General features: G+C 47.3%; 1 long non-coding RNA gene across 1 annotated transcript in view; it reads left to right on the top strand.

The window, feature by feature from the left end:
* LOC144486211 (uncharacterized) overlaps window positions 1-12,174 on the top strand; it is a 58,152-nt gene extending 45,978 nt beyond the window's left edge. Inside the window, exon 5 of the long non-coding RNA XR_013496232.1 lies at window positions 11,593-12,174. This is a non-coding gene — a long non-coding RNA (uncharacterized LOC144486211). The remainder of the gene's footprint in view (window positions 1-11,592) is intronic.
* The last annotated feature ends 323 nt before the right edge of the window (window positions 12,175-12,497 follow it).

Below are 12,497 nucleotides of genomic sequence, written 5' to 3'. Positions count from 1 at the left end.
TCCCAATATCAGTGAGTAATCTCCAATGCAATAGTTTGTGACCAGGTTGTGCAACATGCATTGAAATGTGGCAATATGGAAGTTGGTTCACTCAGTTGGCTGGACAGCTGGTCTGAGATGCACAAAGTCTCCAACACGTCATGAAAGCCCAACCCTTTCAACCTTTCCCCTGGCCTGAGGTGTGGTAAATCACCGCCAGTGAGTTCTCCCCCTCAAAGGGGAGAGCAGCAGATCGTCATCTGGGACTGTGGTCACTTTCCCTTCACCGATGTTCAACTTTATTTCCCTTCCTCAATTTCTGCTCATCTCCAAGAGACTCGAGCGAAATTCACCCAATCTTTCAACACCAATATTACACACACAATACTGGAGCAATTGGACATTTCACACAACACCCAATAGCTGGTAACAAGACCAAACAAAAACTGTTCCAAACAAGAGTGGTGGCACCAGCTGACCCACACAAATATATAACTTGAAAGGAATATTCGTCTATCCATCCAGCTGACTCTCTTTCTCTGTCTACCTAACAGAGAGATTTTTCAGTGCAGTAACAACTGAAACAGGGTAGAATGTAGGAATAAGAAAGACAGGAACTTGTGTAAAATAAAACTGAGACACAGGTGAGTTGAGTAATGAATGAAACAAGGCCGAACACAGCAGTATCTCCGATGATGCTGAATGTAAGAGAAACAGATCAAATCTATTCCTGGGGAAGTGCAGCAACAGCTTAGAAATTGTCGGGTGTGGTGTAGATAGAGGCATGGCTGCGTGCGTTAATAACTGTGACTTCACTGAGTGCATTGGAAACAGTGACATAGTTGAGTGAAGCAATAACTAAGGAAAGACCAATTGTAGTATATACAGAGGGATGGCCCCATGCATTAAGAAGAGAAACTGTATCTAGTTTATAGGGGTGGCGCAGTGGTTAGCACTGCAGCCTCTCAGCGCCAGGGACCGGGGTTCGATTCCCGACTTGCGTCACTGTCTGTGTGGAGTCTGTATGTTCTCCCCGTGTCTGGGTTTCCTCCGAGTGCTCTGGTTTCCTCCCACAGTCTGAAAGACATGCTGTTCGGTGGATTGGCCATGCTAAATTCTCCCTCAGTGAAGCCGAACAGCGCCGGAGTGTGGCAACTAGGGGATTTTCACAGCAACTTCATTGCAGTGTTAATGTAAGCCTACTTGTGACACTAATAAATAACATTGAAACTGTATAAAGTGTTATATACACAGATACAGTGCTGAGGTAAAGAGAAATGGAGACATGCTCCACATTCATTACCCAGACATGGTCTAGTTTATTTTTTATAAAGAGTGACATGGTTAAATGCAGTGATAATTTAAGCAGGTTCCCTCCCTAACAGCACTGTGGGTGTACCTACACCACATAGACAGCAGCGGGTTCAAGACGGCTGCTCATCACCACCTTCTCTAGGGCAACTAGGAATGGGCAATAAATGCTGACCTAGCCAGTGACACCCACATCACAAGAATCAATAAATATTCATCTAACCCAGCACATTGTCCAATGAAATATCAATCCATACATGGTATTAATACAGTGAGAACTCAAAAAGGGTTGATTGTAGTGTCCACAGCAGCATGGTGTAATGTAGTATTCACTGAGACAACTGAGCGTATAAACAGCGACTGGGTTGAGTGCAGTGATAACTGGGAAAGGAGCTAATGTCCGGGATTCTCCGGCTGTTCACTCGTGGGGAATTCTCTGCTCTCGTTCCCCTGCCTCTGGTTTCCTGCTAGCGTGAGGTGACTTCAATGGGAAATCCCATTGACAGCGACAGGACCAAAAACTCCCTCTGCTAGTGAACGGTGTGTCACCTCTCACTGCCCAGAAAGCTGCTGAGGGGAGACTGGAGGATCCCAGAAACTATGTTAAAAACAGCCATATTGGCAACAGCAGGAAAATATTACACCCCAAACTCAGTAATATTCACAATGATATTCTCCAATCAGCTGAAGGGAAGAGCTTACTGATACAAGGCCCAGATTATAATAACTGAGAGGTTTCAGGCTGACTTTACTGATACAAGGCCCAGATTGTAATAACTGAGAGAGGTTTAGGGCAAGGTTTACTGATACAAAGACCAGATTGTAATAACTGAGAGAGTTGTAGGGCAGAGATTACTGATACAGTGCCCAGATTGTAATAACTGAAAAAGGTTTATGGCAGAGATTACTGATATAAAGCCCAAATTGTAATAACTGAGAGAGGTTTCGGGCAGAGATTACTGATACAAAGCCCAGATTGTAATAACTGAGAGAGGTTTAGGGCAGAGATTGCTGATACAAGGCCCAGATTGTAATAACTGAGAGAGGTTTAGGGCAGAGATTGCTGATACAAGGCCCAGATTGTAACAACTGAGAGAGGTTTAGGGCAGAGATTACTGATACAAGGCCCAGATTGTAATAACTGAGAGAGGTTTCGGGCAGAGATTACTGATACCAGGCCCAGATTGTAATAACTGAGAGAGGTTTAGGGCAGAGATTACTGATACCAGGCCCAGATTGTAATAACTGAGAGAGGTTTCGGGCAGATATTACTGATACAAGGCCCAGATCGTAATAACTGAGAGAGGTTTAGGGCAGAGATTGCTGATACAAGGCCCAGATTGTAATAACTGAGAGAGGTTAGGGCAGAGATTACTGATACAAGGCCCAGATTGTAATAACTGAGAGAGGTTTCGGGCCGAGTTTACTGATACAAGGCCCAGATTGTAATAACTGAGAGAGGTTTAGGGCAGAGATTACTGATACCAGGCCCAGATTGTAATAACTGAGAGAGGTTTCAGGCAGAGATTACTGAAAGAAGGCCCAAATTGTAATAACTGAGAGAGGTTTCAGGCAGAGATTACTGATACAAGGCCCAAATTGTAATAACTGAGAGAGGTTTAGGGCAGAGATTACTGATACAAGTCCCAGATTGTAATAACTGAGAGAGGTTTAGGGCAGAGATTACTGATACAAGTCCCAGATTGTAATAACTGAGAGAGGTTGAGGGCAGAGATTACTGATACAAGGCCCAGATTGTAATAACTGAGAGAGGTTTCAGGCAGAGTTTACTGATACAAGGCCCAGATTGTAATAACTGAGAGAGGTTTCGGGCAGAGTTTATTGATACAAGGCCCAGATTGTAATAACTGAGAGAGGTTTAGGGCAGAGTTTACTGATACAAGGCCCATATCGTAATAACTGAGAGAGGTTACGGGCAGAGTTTACTGATACCAGGCCCAGATTGTAATAACTGAGAGGTTTCGGGCAGCGTTTACTGATACAAGGCCCAGATTGTAATAACTGAGAGAGGTTTGGGGCAGAGTTTACTGATACAAGGCCCAGATTGTAATAACTGAGAGAGGTTTAGGGCAGAGATTACTGATACAAGGCCCAGATTGTAATAACTGAGAGAGGTTTGGGGCAGAGTTTACTGATACAAGGCCCAGATTGTAATAACTGAGAGAGGTTTGGGGCAGAGTTTACTGATACAAGGCCCAGATCGTAATAACTGAGAGTGGTTTCGGGCAGAGATTTCTGATACAAGGCCCAGATTGTAATAACTGAGAGAGGTTTAGGGCAGAGATTGCTGATACAAGGCCCAGATTGTAATAACTGAGAGAGGTTAGGGCAGAGATTACTGATACAAGGCCCAGATTGTAATAACTGAGAGAGGTTTCGGGCCGAGTTTACTGATACAAGGCCCAGATTGTAATAACTGAGAGAGGTTTAGGGCAGAGATTACTGATACCAGGCCCAGATTGTAATAACTGAGAGAGGTTTCAGGCAGAGATTACTGAAAGAAGGCCCAAATTGTAATAACTGAGAGAGGTTTCAGGCAGAGATTACTGATACAAGGCCCAAATTGTAATAACTGAGAGAGGTTTAGGGCAGAGATTACTGATACAAGTCCCAGATTGTAATAACTGAGAGAGGTTTAGGGCAGAGATTACTGATACAAGTCCCAGATTGTAATAACTGAGAGAGGTTGAGGGCAGAGATTACTGATACAAGGCCCAGATTGTAATAACTGAGAGAGGTTTCAGGCAGAGTTTACTGATACAAGGCCCAGATTGTAATAACTGAGAGAGGTTTCGGGCAGAGTTTATTGATACAAGGCCCAGATTGTAATAACTGAGAGAGGTTTAGGGCAGAGTTTACTGATACAAGGCCCATATCGTAATAACTGAGAGAGGTTACGGGCAGAGTTTACTGATACCAGGCCCAGATTGTAATAACTGAGAGGTTTCGGGCAGCGTTTACTGATACAAGGCCCAGATTGTAATAACTGAGAGAGGTTTGGGGCAGAGTTTACTGATACAAGGCCCAGATTGTAATAACTGAGAGAGGTTTAGGGCAGAGATTACTGATACAAGGCCCAGATTGTAATAACTGAGAGAGGTTTGGGGCAGAGTTTACTGATACAAGGCCCAGATTGTAATAACTGAGAGAGGTTTGGGGCAGAGTTTACTGATACAAGGCCCAGATCGTAATAACTGAGAGTGGTTTCGGGCAGAGATTTCTGATACAAGGCCCAGATTGTAATAACTGAGAGAGGTTTGGGGCAGAGTTTACTGATACAAGGCCCAGATTGTAATAACTGAGAGTGGTTTCGGGCAGAGTTTACTGATACAAGGCCCAGATTGTAATAACTGAGAGAGGTTTCGGGCAGAGATTACTGATACCAGGCCCATATCGTAATAACTGAGAGAGGTTTCGGGCAGAGTTTACTGATACCAGGCCCAGATTGTAATAAGTGAGAGAGGTTTAGGGCAGAGATTACTGATACAAGGCCCAGATTGTAATAACTGAGAGAGGTTTGGGGCAGAGTTTACTGATACAAGGCCCAGATTGTAATAACTGAGAGAGGTTTGGGGCAGAGTTTACTGATACAAGGCCCAGATTGTAATAACTGAGAGTGGTTTCGGGCAGAGATTTCTGATACAAGGCCCAGATTGTAATAACTGAGAGAGGTTTGGGGCAGAGTTTACTGATACAAGGCCCAGATTGTAATAACTGAGAGTGGTTTCGGGCAGAGTTTACTGATACAAGGCCCAGATTGTAATAACTGAGAGAGGTTTCGGGCAGAGTTTACTGATACATGATCCCGGCAGGATTTACTGTTTGATAATCCAGCTGTTTGGCCCCGTTATGAGCACACCTTCCATGGCCATCAAGTCCGGAAGTCGGCCTTGAACCCTTGAAGATTGAGAGGCGATCCCATTGAAACAGACTTAAAATTCTTACAGGGTGTGACAGGGTGGATGTAGATTGGATGTTTCCCCTGGCTGGTGAGACTAGAACCAGGGGACACAATCTCAGAATCAGGGGCAGACCATTGAAGACTGAGATGAGGAGGAATTTCTTCACTCAGAGGGTGGTGAATCTTTGGAATTTTCTATTCAAGGGGGATGTGGAAGCCCAATCATTCAGCATGTTCAAGACGCAAATCGATTGTGTGAAATAAAATAGGAATCTGTGTGTGTGTGTGTGTTTGTGTGCGTGTGTGCATGCGTGTTTGTGTGTGGACATGTTTCCGTGTGTGTTTATTACTGTGTGCGTCTGAGTGTTACTGGGTGAGAATATCTGTTTCTGTGTGTTTTCATAGAATCCTAGACTCCTGCAGTGCAGAAGGAGGCCATTTGGCCCATTGAGTCTGCACCGACCACAATCCCACCCAGGCCCTATCCCCATTACCCCATGCATTTACCCGAGCTCGTCTCCCTGACGCGGAGGGACAATTTAGCACGGCCAATGCACCCGAACCAGAACGTCTTTCAGACTGTGGGAGGAAACCGGAGCACCCGGAGGAAACCCACGCAGACACGGGGAGAACGTGCAGACTCCGCACAGACAGTGACCCAAGGCGGGAACCGAACCCGAGTCCCTGGCACTGTGAGGCAGCAGTGCTAACTGTGAGTTTGATGTGTGTGTGTGTTTTTCTGTGTGTTTGTGTGTGTGTGTTTATTGTGTTTGTGTGTGTAAATTTGTGTGTGTGCTTTTTGTGCGTGTTTTATGTGTGTTTGTGTGTGCGTACTTTGTGTGTGTGCGTGTTTTGTGTGTGTTGGTGTGTGTGTGTTTTGTGTGTGTTGGTGTGTGCGTGTTTTGTGTGTGTTGGTGTGTGCGTGTTTTGTGTGCGTACGTGCACCATGATCTGTTTGAATGCTGGCGCAGGATCGATGGGCCAAATGGCCTACACCTGCTCCTATTTTCCTTTGAGATTTAAATACATTGACACACATGCACGCTGACACACACACACAGAAAGATATACACAGTGTGGACATATTTATTGACCACTTAATGTGACTGAATGCTACACATCCCAGTTTACCAAAGACACACAATATTCAGCAGCATTGTAAACAGCGCAGCTGGAAACATCAAATTGGGGATTTGGTTTGAAAAAGGGTCAAAGCCTCTCTTGCTAAAGGCTGTTTGTCTATATTGTGCTGACAGTGATACACTGCCATCCTCTGCTGCCTGCTGGACATTGCTCCAGCCGCAGAGAGAGTGAAGTAGATCAGAAACTCACTGGGAGAGAATGCAGCTTCACACAGTATCCATCCAAAATGACAGGAGCATCAGCACACACACAAGCTCCGTGTGGAGACTGAGAGGGGCTCAGTGTGGAACACAAACCTTCACACTAAACCTGGAAGGACATTGATAAAGAGTTTAAAACAAAACTGTCAGGAGGAGAGGGTGCAGAATACAGTGTTGCAGTTACCGAGAGGGTATAGAGAAAGATCAGCTTAATATATGGTAGGTCCACTCAAAAATTAACATTCTGACCAAACACTAAAGCTTTCCACAAAACAAGGCTCACAAATTCAACAACACTTTCCTTTGTCCGCTCTCCCATCATGCTGTGCGCGGAGTCTCTGATCGATGCTAAGGGCCTAGTATTTGAGGCTCTGAGCTGAACCCACAATCTGTCTGATTCTGAGGGAAGATTACTGCCACTCAGATACAGCTGGCTGCAATATCCCCTTGAAATATATCTGTTGTGTACAGAGTCACATGTTTTTTTTTCCCTGTGTCTGCTGTCCTTAAAGAACTATTGAATAATCTAAACATCCGCATTAATTATCACAGAACAAGGCCAACATGGGGGAATCGAGTATCGGGTTTAAAAGTTTATTTATTAGTGTCACAAGTAGGGTTACATTAACACTGCAATGAAGTTACTGTGGAAAATCCGTAGTTGCCATGCTCTGGCGCCTGTTTGGGCAACTTGGGGAGAATTTAGCATGGCTGATACACCTAACCAGCGCGTCGTTCGAACTGTGGGAGGAAACCGCAGCACCCGGTGGAAACCCACGCAGACACGGGGAGAATGTACAAACTCCACACTGACAGTGACCCAAGCCAGGAATCAAACCCGGGTCCCTGGCGCTGTGAGGCAGCAGTGTTAACCACTGTGCCGCCCCTCATCGAAACATTGTGCAGTTGTGGAATGCACAGGATAGGAGGGATGTGATAGCACTGGAAAAGGTGCAGAGGAGATTCACCAGGATGTTGCCTGGCCTGGAGAGTTTTAGTTCATGGAATCATAGAATCCCTACAGTCCAGAATGAGGCCATTCAACCCATCAAATCTGCATGGACTCTTACCCAGGCTTACCCCGTAACCCCACGTATTTTCCCGCTAATCCCCCTAACCTATACATCATGGGACCGTCAGGGCAATTTTGCATGGACAATGCACCCGGAGGAAGCCCACGCAGACACGGGGAGAATGTGCAAACTCCACACAGACAGTAACCCGAGGCCGGAATTGAACCCGGGTCCCTGGCGCTGTGAGGCAGCAGTGCTAACCACTGTGCTACCGTGCCGCCACTCGAACTGAAGAGAGATTTTATAGACTGAGGGTGTGATCTTACCACCTGTTGACGCCACACTCCCGCTCAGCGAGGTCGGAGAATCTGGTGACCAGCCAAATCTCCTTTCACTGCAGTGGGATGGGAAAATCCTGCCGGCCTGAACGGTGATAAGATTCCACCCTGGGGTTGTTTTCCGTGGAGCAGAGGAGGCTGAGGGGGAACATGATGGAGATGGATAAGATTATGAGGGACATCGATAGAGTAGACGGGAAGAAAGCTTTCCCCTTGGTGGTGGGATCAATGACCAGGGGGTATAGATTTAGGGTAAGGGGCAGGACGTTTACAGGGGATGTGAGGAAAACCTTTTTCACCCAGAGGGTGGTGGGAGTCTGGAACTCTCTGCCTGAAAGGGTGGTGGAGGCAGAGACCCTCAGAACGTTTAAGAAGTGCTTAGCTATGCATTTGCAATGCCAAGGCTTACCAGGCCGTGAGCCAAGTTGGGTGATTTGTCTTTGACCGGCACAGATGCAATGGGCCGAAGGGCCTTTTCTGTTCTCTGGACCTCCATTGCTAAAACACAACCTCACTGACCCAGCTTCTAGTCATCCATCCAAATCTCTCCCTCCGCAGCTCGGGGACAAATCCTGCCGCGCAATCTACCTTTGAAGTGCCTTTGGACATTTCATTCTCCGTGATGACTTGTCCGGATAGTGGCTGCTGTTGTTGTGTTTGTCTCAGTGTCAGCTCAGAAGCATGGACAACATGTTAGAAATGGCCGTCTCCCAGTGAGTGTGAGGACAGGGCAGGCTTTGAGCGAGGCCTGGGCCGCTCCCTGAAGGACACAGGGCCACCATTGTGCTTTTTGCTGACAAACAGAAAGCTTTCACCTCTCTCTCTCTCTCTCGTGTCTCATCTCACTCACATTCTGCCCCTTCCATTCACTCTGTGCTGCTTTCTGGAGGAGGCTGCCAGCTTTATCCACCACAGAGCATCTGCCAACAAGAACATCAGATGAAACTTTCCATTCCCCAAGTACCTCTTTCCTCTCTGCTCCTCGCTGTCTTTCCAGAGGAAATGGGATGGGAAGCTGATGGGAAAAGATTTGCAGGGCTCCAGGGACAAGGTGGAGCAGTGGGACTGGCTCGATTGCTCTAGCAGAGAGTCGACACCAGCTGAATGGGCTGAATGGCCTCCTTCATTCTGTGGCTATTCTATGGTTGACACACAATAGATAGTCAATATCTTTTCCCAAAGGTAGGGGAGTCTAAAACTCGAGGGCATGGGTTTAAGTTGAGAGGGGAGACATACAAAAGTGTCCAGAGGGGCAATCTTTTCACACAGAGAGTGATGAGCGTCTGGAACAAGCTGCCAGAGGTAGTAGTAGAGATGGACACAATTTTATCTTTTAAAAAGCATTTAGACAGTTACATAGGTAAGATAGATATAGAGGGATATGGGCCAAATGTGGGGAATTGGGACCAGCTTAGGCGTTAAAAGAAAAAGGGCAGCATGACAAGTTGGGCCAAAGGGCCTGTTTCCATGCTGTAAACATCTGTGACACTATGACAACTTGTCATTTGGGTCTCAACTTCAAGTTTCTAGGTGTCCAGATCACCAACAACCTGTCCTGGTCCCCCCATGCCGACACTATAATTGAGAAAGCCCACCAACACGTCTACTTTCTCAGGAGGCTGAGGAAATTTGGCATGTCAGCTACGACTCTCACCAACTTCTACAGATGCACCATAGAAAGCATCCTTTCTGTATCACGGCTTGGTATGGTTTCTGCTCTGTCCAAGACTGCAAGAAATTACAAAAGGTCGTGAATGTAGCCCCGTCCATCACGCAGACGAGCCTCCCATTCATTGACTCTGTCTACACTTCCCGCGGCCTTAGAAAAGCAGCCAGCATAATTAAGGACCTCATGCACACATTCTCTCTTCCACCTTCTTCCGTCAGGAAAAAGGTACAAAGTCTGAGATCACGTACCAACCGACTCAAGAACTTCCCTGCTGCCCTCAGACTTGTGAATGGACCTGCTACATATTAGATTTATCTTTCTCTACACCCTACCTATGACTGCAACACTACATTCTGCACCCTCTCTTTTACTTCTCCCCGATGTACTCTATGAACGGTATGTTTTGTCTGTACAGCATACAAGAAACAATACTTTTCACTGTATCCCAATACATGCGACAGTAATAAATCAAATCAAATCAAAATCCTCCCAATTCTTTCCTCCACGATAGGTCGCAGCATTTAAAGAACACGCCCAGGGCCCAGTGCTGTGTCTGAGGGTATCTGACTGCAGTAAGGTGAGTGATACAGGAGGGTCTCACTGTCTGAGGGAGGTGAGTCTTAGCCGGGGGGGGGCGTGAGTGACCCAGGTTAATCTGACACTCCAGGGACAGTTGGAATGGAGCTTTCCCCCGGGCTGTCCCGTCCCCGTGTCTGCGTGGGTTTCCTCCGGGTGCTCCGGTTTCCTCCCACAGTCTGAAAGATGTGCCGGTTAGGGTGCATTGGCCGTGCTAAATTCCCCCTCAGTGTAACCCGAACAGGCGCCGGAGTGTGGGCGACTAGGGGATTCTCACAGTAACTTCATTGTAGTGTTAATGTAAGTCTACTTCTGACACTAATAAATAAACTGAAACTGAAGGTCAAGGTGCTGCTGTGACAATGCACTCTTGTTTAAACACTCTGCAATGCTGAGACTGGGAGAAGTGACCAACAGGGGGCAGCATTGCAGCTTCTGTCCCCCTATTGAAACTGGGATTGTTGCTCCATCTGCTGCACAATCCCAACCCCATCCACTGGGGGCAATCTGGACAATGGCTGCAGGCAGACCTTACTGCGCACGCGCCGCAATGACACCCATCGCTGGCGGCCATCTTGCGTTGCCAAGGGAGACGGCCAGCGGCCCTATTCCGTTGCCAAGGGAGACGGCGGCGGCGACCATCTTGCGTTGCCAGGGGAGGCGGCATCAATGCGGCGACGTCCGCGCGCGCTGACCTCTGGGAGCATTCCCGTCCCGCACATGCGCACAGGCCGCCCCGCACCCTCGACAAGTCCCCCTGTTGTCCCGCCAACGAGCATGGGGCCGGGCCGGAGTGGGCAAGAGGTGACACTGGGGAGGAGCAGCCCCCCCCCGGGAGTGTTACAGCGACGCCTGGTGGCCAGGAAGGGCAATAGCAGCAGCACAGTCTCTGCCCAAAGGCTTCCCCAGTTCAGCTGCTCAGAGACACTGGGAATGTCTTCAAGTGGAAACTTCAGCTTCTCACATTCACCCCCTGTGTTCAGTCATTGTTTCCTAGGCAACCTCTGTAGTGACATCACAAACAACTTGTTCACATTGAAGGCCATGGCAATCTGGACCATTCGGCTTCAAAGCCATTGAGCTTTGAAACTTCAATTGAAATGTTGGAGATGAGAGTTTATCGATGCAAGTCATGTTGCATGTGGAACGCTCACGATGCCACAATTAGAGCGGTGCAGACATCTCACAGGGTTGTGTGACTGGAGGAGATGTCAGAGACGGGCTGGTTAAATATAGAGGGACAGGGTCTGAAGCTAAGTTTTGGGTAAAAGATGGCAGTGATGTTGTGACATTAATTTAGCTTCAGATAGTTGCTGGGGAGGGGGGATAGAGAGGTTGGGGAGCGATGTTTGTATTGGGGCAATCTCTCTCTCTCTCTCTCATCATGGATATATATCAATCCATCTCTCACTCTCTATCTCTCTTCACCCATTGTGTCCAGAGTCTTGTGAAGGCGCAGACCGGTGGCAGGTCATTGCTGCCGAGGAGGACAGCCTTCAGCGCACTGGACCTGCGTTGCTGCACGGACAGCTCGAGGCACCTCTGCCTCCGACAGCATCACCTTCCACACGTGTGTCTCTTCTGGACTGTGTGTGTGTCGTGTGTGACTGGTGGGGACTATACAAAGGGTTGTGAATGAAGCCCAGTCCATCACGCAAACCAGCCTCCCATCCATTGACTGTCTACACTTCCCGCTGCCCCGGAAAAGCGGCCAGCATAATTAAGGACCCCACGCACCTGGACATTCTCTCTTCCACCTTCTTCTGTCGGAAAAATACACAAAGGTCTGAGGTTTTGTACCAACCGACTCAAAAACAGCTTCTTCCCTGCTGCCATCAGACTTTTGAATGGATCTGCCTCACACTAAGTTGATCTTTCTCTACACTCTCGCTATGACTGTCACACTATATTCTGCACTCTCTCCTTTCCTTCTCTATGAATGGTATGCCTTGTCTGTATAGTGCACAAGAAACAATACTTTTCACTGTATATTAATGTGATAAGAATAAATCAAGTCAAACTGATGTGAGTAAAGATATTGATGTATCCACCCTGGTAATGGTCAGTGCAGAGGCAGGAAAAGTGCCCGAAACATCAAGATAAAAGTTCACCCCAGAGGAAATAAGAGCTCCAAGGGTTAATGACAATTAACACTGAGTAGCTGCTCATTTTAATTTAAGGGGCTTCATAGAAATCATAGAAACCCTACAGTGCAGAAGGAGGCCATTCGGCCCATCGAGTCTGCACCGACCACAATCCCACCCAGGCCCTACCCCCACATATTTACCCGCTAATCCCACTAACCTACGCATCTCAGGACTCTAAGGGGCAATTTTTAACCCGGCC

Source organism: Mustelus asterias, unplaced genomic scaffold (assembly GCF_964213995.1).
Source record: "Mustelus asterias unplaced genomic scaffold, sMusAst1.hap1.1 HAP1_SCAFFOLD_297, whole genome shotgun sequence".
Taxonomy (NCBI): Eukaryota; Metazoa; Chordata; class Chondrichthyes; order Carcharhiniformes; family Triakidae; genus Mustelus; species Mustelus asterias.
This window is presented reverse-complemented; position numbering and strand designations above follow the sequence as displayed.